Raw genomic sequence first — 12,905 nt, 5'->3', positions numbered from 1 at the left:
TTAGAACCTAAGGTGAGATGCCTCTGCGGATTCACTTTGGGGAGGGAGGGAATGGGAGAAGGGAGTGGGCGCTTGTGATGGTCACTGCCCCCTCTAAACTCTGCCAACTCCCCACAGCACCCGCGTTGAACGTGAACTCCTCAGAGAGAATGAGTGAGCAAGCCACAAAGCCAATGCCAATAATACGACTTCCAGTAATACCTCACACTTACACCACAGTGTAAGCTGGGCTATCGCGGTGGAGGATTTAGGGTGCATCTGTGCTGTGTTTGTGCACACGTGTGCATTTTTCTATTTATATTTGTACACGAGCCCTACGTTTCCCAGAATGGGTCCCTTTAAAAAAGAACCCTTATTGATGTATAATTTACATCCAATACAATGCACACGTTTCAAGTGTACAATTTGAGTTATAACTGTATACCACCGTGTAACTATCATGTCAACCTGGATATGGAACATTTCCGTCATTCCAAAAAGTTTACCCCTTCCCTGTCCCTCCTACCCCACCGATTTCCACCCCAGGGCCACCGCTAATCTGCTTTCTATCACTGTAATTATTCTTTTCTAGAATAAATGGAATCTGGAATAAATGGAATCATATAATGTGCCAGTTAGCAATTGACTGCCTTACGGCTCCAAGTTGCCAAGTTTGGCCATTTAAATCTTTTTCTTGTGCCGGCTGACATTTTGAGTTTCTCCAGTAGAGGGAGCCAGAGGAACATTACAGGAAGACGCGCCCCCCCGCCCTTTTTTTTTTTTTTTTTGGTTCCAACTTCCAGACTTGGTTCCCCCAGGTTCCCCCACGCCCCGCTCCTGCAGTGTGCAAACCTCTCCAGCGCCCGGCAGTCGGCAGCATCTCGCGGCCAGCACCTTGCTCTGGCACCCACCTCAGGCAGTTTCCTAGTGCCTGGAATAAGACCCTTCCCTGTGAACTGCCTTCCCTAGTCTCCCAGAGGATGGATTTCTGGCAACTTCCAGAACGTGAATTTCCATCAAGTTCAAGGTGCAGCATCACAGGGACTCCTTTGCCCTTTGTGAGCCTCCTCCAAGAGTGCTCAAATGAGATCTGGGTCTGGGACTGTCATCTTTCTCAAGCGCTCAATCTTGGACTGTAGAGGCAGTGGCCACTCCTTATGTCTCCTATTTCTGTATTCTTTAGCATTCTCTTTATTTCTTAGCAGCTATTTCCCTGTTATAATTAATAATTCTGTAGAGTAAACATTCTCCCTCCAAATGAGTGTGGTTTCAGTCTCCTGATTGTGGACTCTGATACATATAGTACAGGCTCCTTGTGTCTCTTTCCTTCAGGGTAATATCTGTGTGATCCACCCACGTTGTTGCACGTATCAATCAGGAGTTCGATCCTTTTTATTGCTGAGTACTATTCCATTGGGCAGGTAAACCACAAGCTGTTTATCCACTCACCATGATGGACACTGGGTTGTTTCCCCCTTGGGACTACTATGAATAAAGCTGTTGGGGCGCCTGGGTGGCTCAGTCAGTTAAGTGTCTGCCTTCAGCTCAGGTCATGATCCCAGGGTCCTGGAATCGAGCCCCACGTTGGGCTCTCTGCTCAGCAGGGAGCCGGCTTCTCCCTTTCCCTCTGCCTGCCGCTCCCCCTGCTGTGCTTTCTCTCTCTGTCAAATAAATAAATAAAATATAAAAAAATAATAAAGCTGCAATGAACATTCATGTACAAGTGTTTGTGTGGACGTACGTTTTCATTTTCATAACTACCTAGGAGTGAAATTCTTGGACCATATATTAATTGTATATTTCACTTTACAAGAAAACATACAGTAATTTTTTTCAGCACAGTTGTGCCATTTGTATTCCCATCAACCACGTAGGAGACTTGCTGTTGCTAGCACCTGCTATGTCAACTGTCTTTTTAAATTTTTGACAGAATGACTTGTTTATCATGCCTTCGGGAGAATTCCCTCTACCTGACATTTTCCTTATTAATTTTAAGCCTTTGCTCTTGAACTGTGGCACTGCTGTGGTTTCTAACCTGCAACATATAGGTTGCATAAGAATCAGCAGTAAAGCAAGATCAAAATTCTTTGCTCTTTAGAATTGTTTGCATGTTCAAAGATTTGAGTGTGGCTTCCCCTTCAAGAAGGCAGACTGAGCTATTGATAACCAGGGCCTATACTAGCTTTTATTAGTCTTGGGTAGATTTTTTAAAAATCGGAGAGGAGAGAGCGGGCATGCAAGCGTGAGCAGCGGAGGGGCACTGGGAGAGGGAGAAGCAGACTCCTTGCTGGGTGTGGAACTGGACATAGGGCTCGATCTCACAACCCTGAGATCACGACCTGGGCCAAAACCAAGAGTCGGGCGCTCAACTGACTGAACCACCCAGGCGTCCCAGTCTTGGGTAGGTTTTTGTTTTTGTTTTTTAAAGATTGTATTTATTTATTTGACAGAGAGAGACACAGCGAGAGAAGGAACACAACCAAGGGGAGTGAGAAAAGGAGAAGCAGGCTTCCCGCCGAGCAGGGAGCCCGATGCGGGGCTCGATCCCAGGACCCTGGGATCATGACCTGAGCCGAAGGCAGACACTTAACGACTGAGCCACCCAGGCGCCCCTTGGGTAGGTTTTTTAAAAAGACATCCCTTCTGGTGAATACAGCCCTGGGGTAGCATAGTCTGGCATCAGAACAAGGGCTGGATTTGAGCCCCCACTCACACTGCTGCCCCTGGCTGGCCTCATAATAATAACAGTCATATGTGCCTGGTCCTGTGCTAGAGGCTTGGTAAATAGTATCCCGGGAATACCAAGTTCAAATGCCAATGACACACAGGCAGTATCCTAAATGAGACTGCTGGGTGGAAGAAAACAGGGAGCAGAGAAGGCCGGCAAACCAGAGGGTGCAGCTCTAGCCTGAAGGCTGTGCCGATAGTCGCTCTGGCGAATTTCCCGCCAAGTAGGAAGATGGGCCCACTTTAGCCCCACCTTCCGGTTTTTCAAAAGAAACTGGAAATCCCAGTTTTTATGAGAAATCACCCAAGTTTTCAATGTTAGCAATGCATAAAAGAAGAAAAATGAAAACACAGTATGACCCAGATAAGACAGATCCGCAGACCCAGGAACCGAATGCGCGTGGCCATTTTGTGACTTCTGTCCTAGCTCAGCTGATCTTCACACCGTGAGGAAACTGAGGCCCAGGGAGGCAAAATGACTCACATAAGGCCACATGGCAGTCAGAAGTGGAGTGGGGATTGGACTCTGGGCAGTCTGATCTCCCTCTCAAAGGGTATCCTCTCTAGGGATAGCAAAGGCACGAAAAAGCAAAGTGAACGGAAGGGAGCCCATCAACAAAAAAGAAATCTCACTAGATTTCAGAAAGACAGAAAGCAGACAGAAGTGTCAGGGCTAGGAATGAACTCAAACTGGGGACAAGGGAGTCTCAAGGACCTCCAGAGGCTTTGGACCCACAGCCAGGGGTCCAAAGAGCGGGGGCAGGCTGGAGTAGGCACACAGGTCAGGAGTGAGAGGGCAGAGTGAGGACAGAGGTTAGTCCATCTTTGAAAGAAACTGTGCCCAGGGGCTCCCTGCTCCCTCTCCTCCCACCTTCATGTTTTGCCACACAGATCTCAGCCTGCCCAACGTTCACACACAAGCAAAACAAAACCATACGGGATGACTGTTCTCTAAAGGAACTGGATGAAGCCTCTGGGATGTGCCCAGGCTGCTGGTGTCCCTGAGTGTAGCCCTTCCCATCCTGGCATCTGGGAGTGAGCTCCCAGCAAAGACTGGCTTTTTTCATGCTAACGCTAATAAGTGTTGTCTCAAAACACAGAGTTGTCAGTCATCCCTTCAACTGGACAAAGCAGCCGATAGGAAAGCAGGGCTATATTTATAATAGCCCTAAATTTCATATCAGTTACTTTTTAAAAAAAATTTATTTTCTTAAGTAGTCTCTATAACCAACGTGGAGCTCAAATTCATGACCCCAAGATCAAAAGTCATGTGCTTTACCACCTGAGCCAGGCAGGGGCCCCGTCATACCAGTGACTTTGAAAAAGTCACCCAGCCCCTTGTTTGTCTGACAATGTGATTGGACAAGCAAGGATCAACAGATGCTTGAAGAAAACTAGCAGTCTGAAAAAGATGTATTAAGGTAAGCAGGCAGAACTATAGTGAACTGACCCCAGAGGAAAGAGCAATTCAGAGGGCCAAAGGAATACATAAGGCTGGCTTTAGGCTTCATAGGGATGTGACGTGCACAGAGACACATGGCCCTGCACTGCAGGGGCTCCATGCTTGTTGTAATGCTCTGCTGTGGCCAGTGAGATATTTTCAATCATTTTTATTTTTTTTTTTAAGATTTTATTTATTTATTTGACACAGAGAGAGAGAGAGCAAGAGAGGGAACACAAGCAGGGGGAGTGGGAGAGGGAGAAGCAGGCTTCCCGCCGAGCAGGGAGCCCGATGCGGGGCTCGATCCCAGGACCCTGGGATCATGACCTGAGCCGAAGGCAGACGCTTAACGACTGAGCCACCCAGGCGCCCCTTTCAATCATTTTTAAACAAGGGGCCTGCATATGCATTTTGCATTGGGCCCTGCAAATTATGTAGCTGGCCCTGGGTATACTTAGATTAGAGAAGATATTCAAAACACAGTAAGTACAGGCTATTATGAAAGGAAGAATATCTTCTAGAAGAAAAAAATTCCCCAAAATAGATTGGATGAGTTAGAAACAGAAAAGTACTTTTCTCAAAAGGGAAAAATTAAAGGGGCACCTGGCTGGCTCAGTCAGTAGAGCATGTGACTCTTGATCTCAGGGTTGTGAGTTTGAGCCCCATGTTGGGTATAGAGATTACTTAAAAAAAAAAAAATCAAAAACAAAAGGGAAAAATTAAAGCTATGACAAACTACAGGAAAAACAAAAAAACTGCTTAAGAAAGTCATGGTCCAGGGCGCCTGGGTGGCTCAGTTGGTTAAGCGACTGCCTTCAGCTCAGGTCATGATCCTGGAGTCCCTGGATCAAGTCCCGCATCGGGCTCCCTGCTCAGCCAGGAGTCTGCTTCTCCCTCTGACCCTCCCCCCTCTCATGTACTCTCTCTCTCAAATAAATAAATAAATCTTTTTTTAAAAAAAAGAAAGTCATGGTCCAAATATGATATACACTAACTCTATCCATGTTATGTTCGTTTGACAAAGTGCAAGAAAAAAAGAGTCCATCTGTCCTGGAGACTAGAGGCATTCTCCTTAGATAGACCTGTTTACTGGTTTTCAGAAGAAAAAGATCATATCTCTCTATATATACCTGACATGTAACATTGAGTAAATTTAAGGTGCATGTGTTGATTTGACACATTTATATATTGCAGTGTGGTTACCACTTTAGCATTAGCTAACACCTCTAACCATGTCACTTAATTATCATTTCTTTTTTGTGGTGAGAACATTTAAGATCTGGTCTCTTAGCATAACGATTGTCTTTTCAACATACGATTGATGGGAAATATGCATGCAAAAAAGATGAATTTTGGCCTTTACCTCATACCATATACAAATATTAACTCAAAATAAGCTATACACCTGAATGTAAGAGTTAAAAATCATAAAATTTTTAGAAGAGGGTAGGAGAAAAATCTCATGATCTTGGGTTAAGCAAAGACTTCTTAGCTATAACCCCAAAAGTGTGATCCATGTAAGGAAAAAAATCGATTAATAAAACTGCAAAATTGAAAACTTTTGCACTTCAAAAGACACCACTGAGGAAATGAAAAGAGAAGCTATAGATTGGCAGAATATACCTCCAAATCATATATCTGATAAAGGAATCATATCCAGAATATATAAAGAACACTTAAAATTCAACAGTAAGACAAACAAACCAATTTAAAAATAGAAAAAAAGAATTTGAAAAGACATTTTTGCCAAAGAAGATATACATATGACTAACGAGCGCATGAAAAGATGCTCAACATCATTAGTTATCAAGGAAATGCAAATTAAAATCACAATGAGACACCATCTCATGCCCACCAGACGGCTATTGTTCAAAAGATTGGTGAGTACCTGGAGAAACTGGAACGGCCACATGTTGCTGGTGGGAATGTAAAATGGTACAGCCACTTTGGAAAACAGTTGGTCAGTTTCTTTAAAAGGTGAACATTAAAAAAAAAAAGTTAAACATAAGCTTTCCATGAAACCCAGCAATTTTTACCACTACCAGGAGAAATAAAAATAAAAATAAAAATACATTCATAGCAGCATTATCTATTGGAAACAATCCAAATGTCCATCAACTGGTGAATGGATAAACAAAATGTGGTCTATCCATACAATGGAACACTGTTCAGCAATAAGAAGAATGGAGTCCTGGTACATACTACATGATGAATGAACCCCCAAGGAGAACGCTAAGTGAAAAAAGTCCGACCCAAAAAGCCAATACATATTGTATGATGTATTTATATGAAATGTCCAAAAATGACAATATCTAAAGTTACAGAAAGATTAGTAGTTGCCTGGGGCTGGGCTTGGGAACAGGGAAGTGACCACAAATAGGCACAGGGGATATTTTGGAGATGACAGAAATGCTCCAAAACTAGTGATGTCTGCACAGCCCTGTAAATTCACTAAAAATCACTGAATTGTATACTTTAAAGGGCTGACTTTTATGGTATGTAAATTACGTCTCACTAAAGCTGTCACAAAAACCCTGGAAACTCGACAGTGAAAGCCTGTAAGACTTAAATATGGTAACAGAACAGACTGTAGACGTTATCAACCTTGACACTGGGAAAATAAATGTACAAGTAACAAAAGATGGGAAACGATGGTGGGGGGAGGGGGAGACAGAGATGCTTGGCTCCAAATCCCTCTCTCTATTTCTCTGTCATTTCATTATTACCCCCTCCATGACCCAAGTGCCCTCTTAGGTCATGGCGTGGGTGAAGTGGGAGGTAAAGTTCTTTTGGCTTTTTTGGTATATTTTAACTTAAATGCAAGGAAAGAATATGCTTTTTTTTCAACCAACCAACCAACCAACCAACCAGTGCAAACTGTCACCATAATTTACTTAAAACGCTATCAGCGAGAACTCACCTACAGTCTTGATGGGGGTATAAATTGGTCTAGCCACTGTAGAAATGAGATGGGCATTTTTCTACTGAAGTTGAAAATGTGCCTGTCCCATGACCCAATAATTCGACCGCAGCGCCAGTAAACACGTACTAGAATATTCATGACACGACTGTTTCTAATAGCTCCAGTCTGGAAATGACCCAGATGCCCATCCACTGTAAGATGTATAAGTAAATTAAGGGAGTCACAGAAGGGTACGCTACATAGCAATAAATAGGAGTTAACATCAGCCACCCACAACGACATGGATGAACCTCCAAAGCTTCATTTGGGATGAAAGACGCTGAACACAAGGCACCTAGGGTGTTAGTCCTAGGACAACCCTACAGCCTGAGCTGCCTGGGGCAGTCCCAGGGTAATTAGGGTAATTAGCAGCCCCTATTGCTTCCAAAATTTCCTGGTTTGGATGGTAAATTATCTACTCAACACCAATGGCACGACTCTTAGAAAGTTCACAAACAGGCTAAACGAATCAAATATTGTTTATAGGTGTACACATAGGTACTAAACCATAGAAAGAAGAGCAAAATAGGAAAATGAGTATCATAAAAGTCAGGGTGGTTGTTCCCCACCGACGGAGGGAGAGGGCTATTAACCAGATGCACCCAGGGAAGCTTTTGGGGCTGACAATGTCCTTGCGGTTGACCTGGGCCCTGGTTACATATTTCACAATTCTTTGTTAAATGGTACATCTGTTTTATATACTTTCCTGTCTGGATGGACGTTCTATTTTGTAATCTGAAAAATATTAATGCTATCGATAAACACCACTGATGTTATTGAACCCAAGAAGGAAAGTCTCATTGCATCTTAGCACAAGTTACAGTTCACATTTGCCGGGGGCTTTCTTTGTGCAAGGCACTCTGGAAAATTCTTTCTGTGCATCATCTCATTCCCAGGAGGCAGCAGTGATATTTCTGGGTGAGAAGCATCACAAGGAGAGCAAGGGACATTGCTTTTGGGAATTGCTGGTGACAGGCCATGGGAGGGGGCCCTGGGGAGAGGTGAATGTTGCAGGTTCTCTATGGTCAGTCAGCCCTGGCTCAGTCCCACCCCAAACTCTTGTTCATGACCCTGGGGAACTGGCCTTCCCTCTCTGAGCGGAATTTCCTCTCCTTAAAATGAGAAATGTACAGGTACACAACCCCTCTCTCCAGTCCCTAAATCCAAAAGCTCTGAAATCTGAATCTTTCCCAGACCCATTTGGTGGCAGAACTGGGTCAAACTGGGGCACCTGGGTGGCTCAGTTGGTTAAGCGACTGCCTTCGGCTCAGGTCATGATCCTGGAGTTCCAGGATCGAGTCCCACATTGGGCTCCCTGCTCAGCAGGGAGTCTGCTTCTCCCTCTGATCCTCCCCCCTCTCATATTCTCTCTCTCTCTCTCATTCTCTCTCTCAAATAAAATAAATAAAATCTTTAAAAAAAAAAGAACTGGGTCAAACTGATGTGAGATTTGATTATCCCATTGATTACGAACATGCATTTCACTGAAGAAAATACCAGTGTATTTGATTACACGGCGCTCCCCAGCCCTACTAGGGGTCTTCTGTAATGTTCAGAATGGGTTCCCCATTACTTGCCTCACATTCAGAAAGTCTAACATCTGGGCCCCAAAGTTTTAGATAAGACAATGCAGACTTCTAATGATTCCCACCTTTTTGGGGTTACAGGAAAATTAAGTGCGATCAAGTCCTGGCCCCGGACATCATTAGTTACTATGTTTGTAGATCACGTCCAGCTGTGGGATTGGAGCACACACCTCACCTCCCTGTCAGAATCATGCTGTCATTGAAACCCAACTACAGGAATGGGGGCACAGGGAACCGGTGCCTAGGAAGTCAGGACCAAACACAGCAGGGCAAAAAATGACCAATGTCAAGATCAGAGCCATTGGGTGAATTTTAAAAAGGAAAAAAAAATGCCCAGTTCAAAATCTATCTCAGGGTGCCTGGGTGGCTCAGTCAGTAGAGCGCCGACTCTTGATCTCAGGTCTTGATCTTAGGGTTGTGAGCTCAAGTCCCGTGTTGGGCATGGAGCCTACATAAAAAAAACAAAAAAAATCTCTCTCTAAGAAAAAAAGAGTAGAAGGAAGGGCCCAACTGTGGTTACGATGTTAGCTAACATAGCACACTACGGTAGTTGAGAAAAATCCTTCACAAACTAATAGCTGTGGTTAACGGCCCACAATTGCTCTACACATGCATCGAGGGCTTTGCAAAATCTCACAGAAGTATCACAAACAGCTCCATAAGGGAGGTACCATTTTTCAGCTGGGGAAACTGAGGCTTGGAGCAGTGGAGCCATGGACCCAAGGTCACCTGACACCCAAGCGGCAGAGCTGGGATGTGAACCTGGGTGTGGAGGACCCCAGAGTTCCTACCACTGTGTGGATCTTGATCTCCTTAGTTTCTACCTGTCTTACTTGATTTTCCACAAATTTTACCATAAAAGTTTCATCACATGGAAAAGTTGAAAGAATGGTAAAATGAACATCTTTATGTTCCACGTTTTGCCATATTTGCTTTCTGTCCTTTGATGAATTCTTAAATACTTCAATGGGCACCTTCTAAGAAAGAATAAGGGGTAATGAACACTGGGTGTTATATACAACTGGTGAATCACTAAATTCTACCCAGTAGAACCCAGTAATACACTACATGTTAACTAAATTGAATTTAAATAAAAAATTAAGAAAAGAAGGAATAAGGGGTCACTAGAGGTCTACACTACTACTGAACACCATTACTTAAGAGAAATTCATTCTGCTATCTAATATTCAGTCCGCAAACAATTTCCCCCATTGTCTCAAAAAGGTCTTTTGTAGCGGTTTCTGACAAAATTGGGGACTCACATACTGCTAGGGGTGGTCATGGCCCCCTAATCCCTTTTAGTTTAAAACACTAACTGTCCTGTCCATTTTCTTAAAGAGACAGTGCTTCTATAATAGGGGGAAAAAAGGTAGATTCATTTCTATTTGATTTGCGAACCACATATATGACTTGATTGGATGAAAAAAATTAGTATTTAAATAAATATAAAAACTTTATTTAAAAAAAATTATTAAAGCAGATTCCTCAGCCAGGCCTCACAAAATGGGGAGTCAATAGATCCTATAAATATTTAATGGAACAAGGAACACGTTTAAAAGGGTGTTTTGTTTTGTTTTTTGTTTTGTTTTTTGATGTTACAAAAGCAGCCAATAGAGAAACAACAAGGAATGTGTGATTATCCAGGGAGGAGGGAAACTTGGACACTAGTAAAGCTGTCTCTATTTTTAGCAAGGGATTACTGGACATTGTCTAAAAGTTGACAAAATAAGAAATCATCCCAGAATTTGCTTTAAAGATCTGGAAGTGACTACCAGAAAAATAAAAAGGAGCAAAGGTTTTAAACGACGCACCACAGATCACAAGTTACTTTTGCCATTTCTGAAAAGTCATTTAATTACATAAAATTTTAACTGACTGTGGGGCCGGGGGCTGCTTTTTCAAGGGCTGTGCTTGATGCAAAGCTTTGTCTGCCTTATTAGTCTTTTGTTCTTGTGTCATACCGGGGCACTTAAAAAATTATTTATTGTAAAAGTAGGTTCCTAATACCGCAGTCTTTCCAAATTGTTAGTTACCAGATGCTATCTAAAGTTGAAGGATCCAGATTGAAAGAACAAGACACGGGGCGTTACAAGAGTATTACTCAACACTTGCAAAAGTTAACTTAGAAGAACAAAATTTAAATTGGGAAGAGCGGCCGCAGCTAAAAACAAACTTGCTAAATCAAGAACCGGTGTTCGGAGACTTCTGATTCACCGATTTTGCGAAGGGGCCGTCAGCCAGAAGAGACAGAAACCAGAACTGGTAAAAAGTGGTCTGGCCTTTCGGGGGCTGCTGTGTACACGTGTTGATCGGGTACATTTGGCCGGGGTGGGGCGGGGGGAGATTTATCCCAGGGTGGCCTCCGCCGAGGGGCAACGGGGTGGAAGGCGTGGGCGTCAGGGGACCCGTTTTAAAAGCAAAGCCCTTTCGGTACCACCTGGGGCTTTTCAAACGTTTGCGTGGCTCTGGACTTAAAGGGGCGCAGTGGGCTGGCGCAGCCTAGGACCCCGGCAGGGCCCAGGGAGCGGGGCTGGGGCGCAGGACTCCCTGGGATCCTCCCCTCCAGGCAGGGTCTAGGGCGGAAGTCCTTCCCGGGGCTCCCTGGCTGGGAGTGGGGACGGGACACGGGTCCCGACCTGCATCCCTACCTGTCCCGGCGCTCACCTGGCGGCCCGCTCGGAGGCGGCGGCGGGCTAAGATCCCTTTCCCCACCCAGCTCGGGGAGGCAGTCGGGGGGCTCCCTGGGATCCGCCACGCCCAGGGAGCCCCGGGACCGGCGGTCTGGGCAGTCGGTCCTCTGCGGGGGTGGGGGTGACGGCCGAAGGCGGGCGCGGGGGCCGGCGGCTGGGAGATCGGCCGGCGGGCGGCTGCGGCGGGCGGGAGCGAGGCAGGGGCGGGATCCGCGAGGCGGCCGGCGCCGGGGGAGGGCCCAGCTGCCGCGAGGCCCGCGGGGAGGAGACGCAGCCCCCGCGCTCCGGGATCCCGGGGCCCGCCTCTTGGAGAGCCTAGACTTGGCCCACGTGGGTACCTGCTGCCGGGAGCCCTGCCATCTGCCACCCCGGCCCTGGTGCCGACCCCAGCCACCTCCGCCGGGCGAGGTCCACCTCCCCGAGAGTCTCCGCCGTGGGCCTGGTTCCCCCTGCCTCCTCCCCCCAAATCTTGTCTCCTTCTCATTCCGGCCTCCTGCCTGCAACCGCCTTCGCCATTCGAAAAGTCTCTCCCACCATCTGGCCAGTGCTGTAAATGGCTTAGCTGTGACTCCGACCCTGGGCCTGGTTTGAAACACTGGATCAAGTGCCCATCCATAGGGATTCTCTCGCATTTGCACCGTGTCCCCAGCGTAGAGTCTCAGAAGCCTGGCTCTGTTCTTGAGTGGACCCTCTCTCCCACACACACTTCTCTTGGGCAGCGACAACCCGTGTGTCCCTGCTTTAGAAACCCACCCGCTCCCCTAAACTGTAGACAAACGAATTAATCCGAGGTTCAGCACCAGTAAGGATGGGGGCCCCGACCCATTTCTCTCATGACCTCTTGGGCCGCCCCAGTTCCTTCCGATTGCCCTGGATCGCCCAAGGGACCTCAAGAGCTTGACCTGGCGCATCCCAGACTTCTGAACGCCAGGCCTTGCTCGTACTAATAAACCGTTGCCTGTCCCCGTTACCCCAGCGCTCGCTCCTAGCAGGCACTGTGCTAAATGCTTTCTATGCGTGACCCCAAGGACGCCTCTCACGAGAAACTGAGGCCCAGACTTGCACGCATTGCTAGTCTCTTGTTTGGGGGTCACACGACAGGCAAGGCTCGGAGCATGGGTTCCCCAGGTCCCCTCTGCTAGGAGCTTCAGCGAAGCACCACAGCGCCATCGTGAGGAAGGCGCGAGGTCCTGCGCTTGCAGCGCCGAATAAATGTGACCTCTCATCGGTACCAACCGCCTTAGGAGAAGCGTTTTCTCCTGTGCGTTGTAAAATTATTGTATCATTGGTGGTATTTTTAGTACAGATCCACACAAAGTCCCTTATTTGAAAGGCTTAGGACTATATGGCTTGGAGTCCGGATTTTTTTTTTTTTAATTTTAGAAGGTATAGAATGATGATACCATGTACAGGGTTCTGCAGTATCCCGGCAGGTTCAGGATGGGGCTCCACGATGATGTGCTACGGAGAGGAATACACACTTAGTGGAACAGAAGTTATAAAAACCTGATGTCAGTTTA

The 12,905-nt window shown here is 46.1% G+C and overlaps 1 protein-coding gene across 1 annotated transcript in view; it reads right to left on the bottom strand.

The window, feature by feature from the left end:
- Window positions 1-11,557, bottom strand: part of FBXO17 (F-box protein 17) — a 29,217-nt gene extending 17,660 nt beyond the window's left edge. The window contains exon 1 of the mRNA XM_025854311.2: window positions 11,360-11,557. The gene's annotated coding sequence lies outside the window, so the exon portion shown is untranslated. The remainder of the gene's footprint in view (window positions 1-11,359) is intronic.
- Window positions 11,558-12,905: the final 1,348 nt, after the last annotated feature.

Source organism: Callorhinus ursinus, unplaced genomic scaffold (assembly GCF_003265705.2).
Source record: "Callorhinus ursinus isolate GAN/ISIS: 27379988/994484 unplaced genomic scaffold, GSC_fseal_2.0 scaffold61, whole genome shotgun sequence".
In the NCBI taxonomy this organism is placed as follows: domain Eukaryota; kingdom Metazoa; phylum Chordata; class Mammalia; order Carnivora; family Otariidae; genus Callorhinus; species Callorhinus ursinus.
The sequence above is the reverse complement of the archived record's forward strand: the minus strand, read 5'-3'. Positions and strand labels throughout refer to the sequence as shown.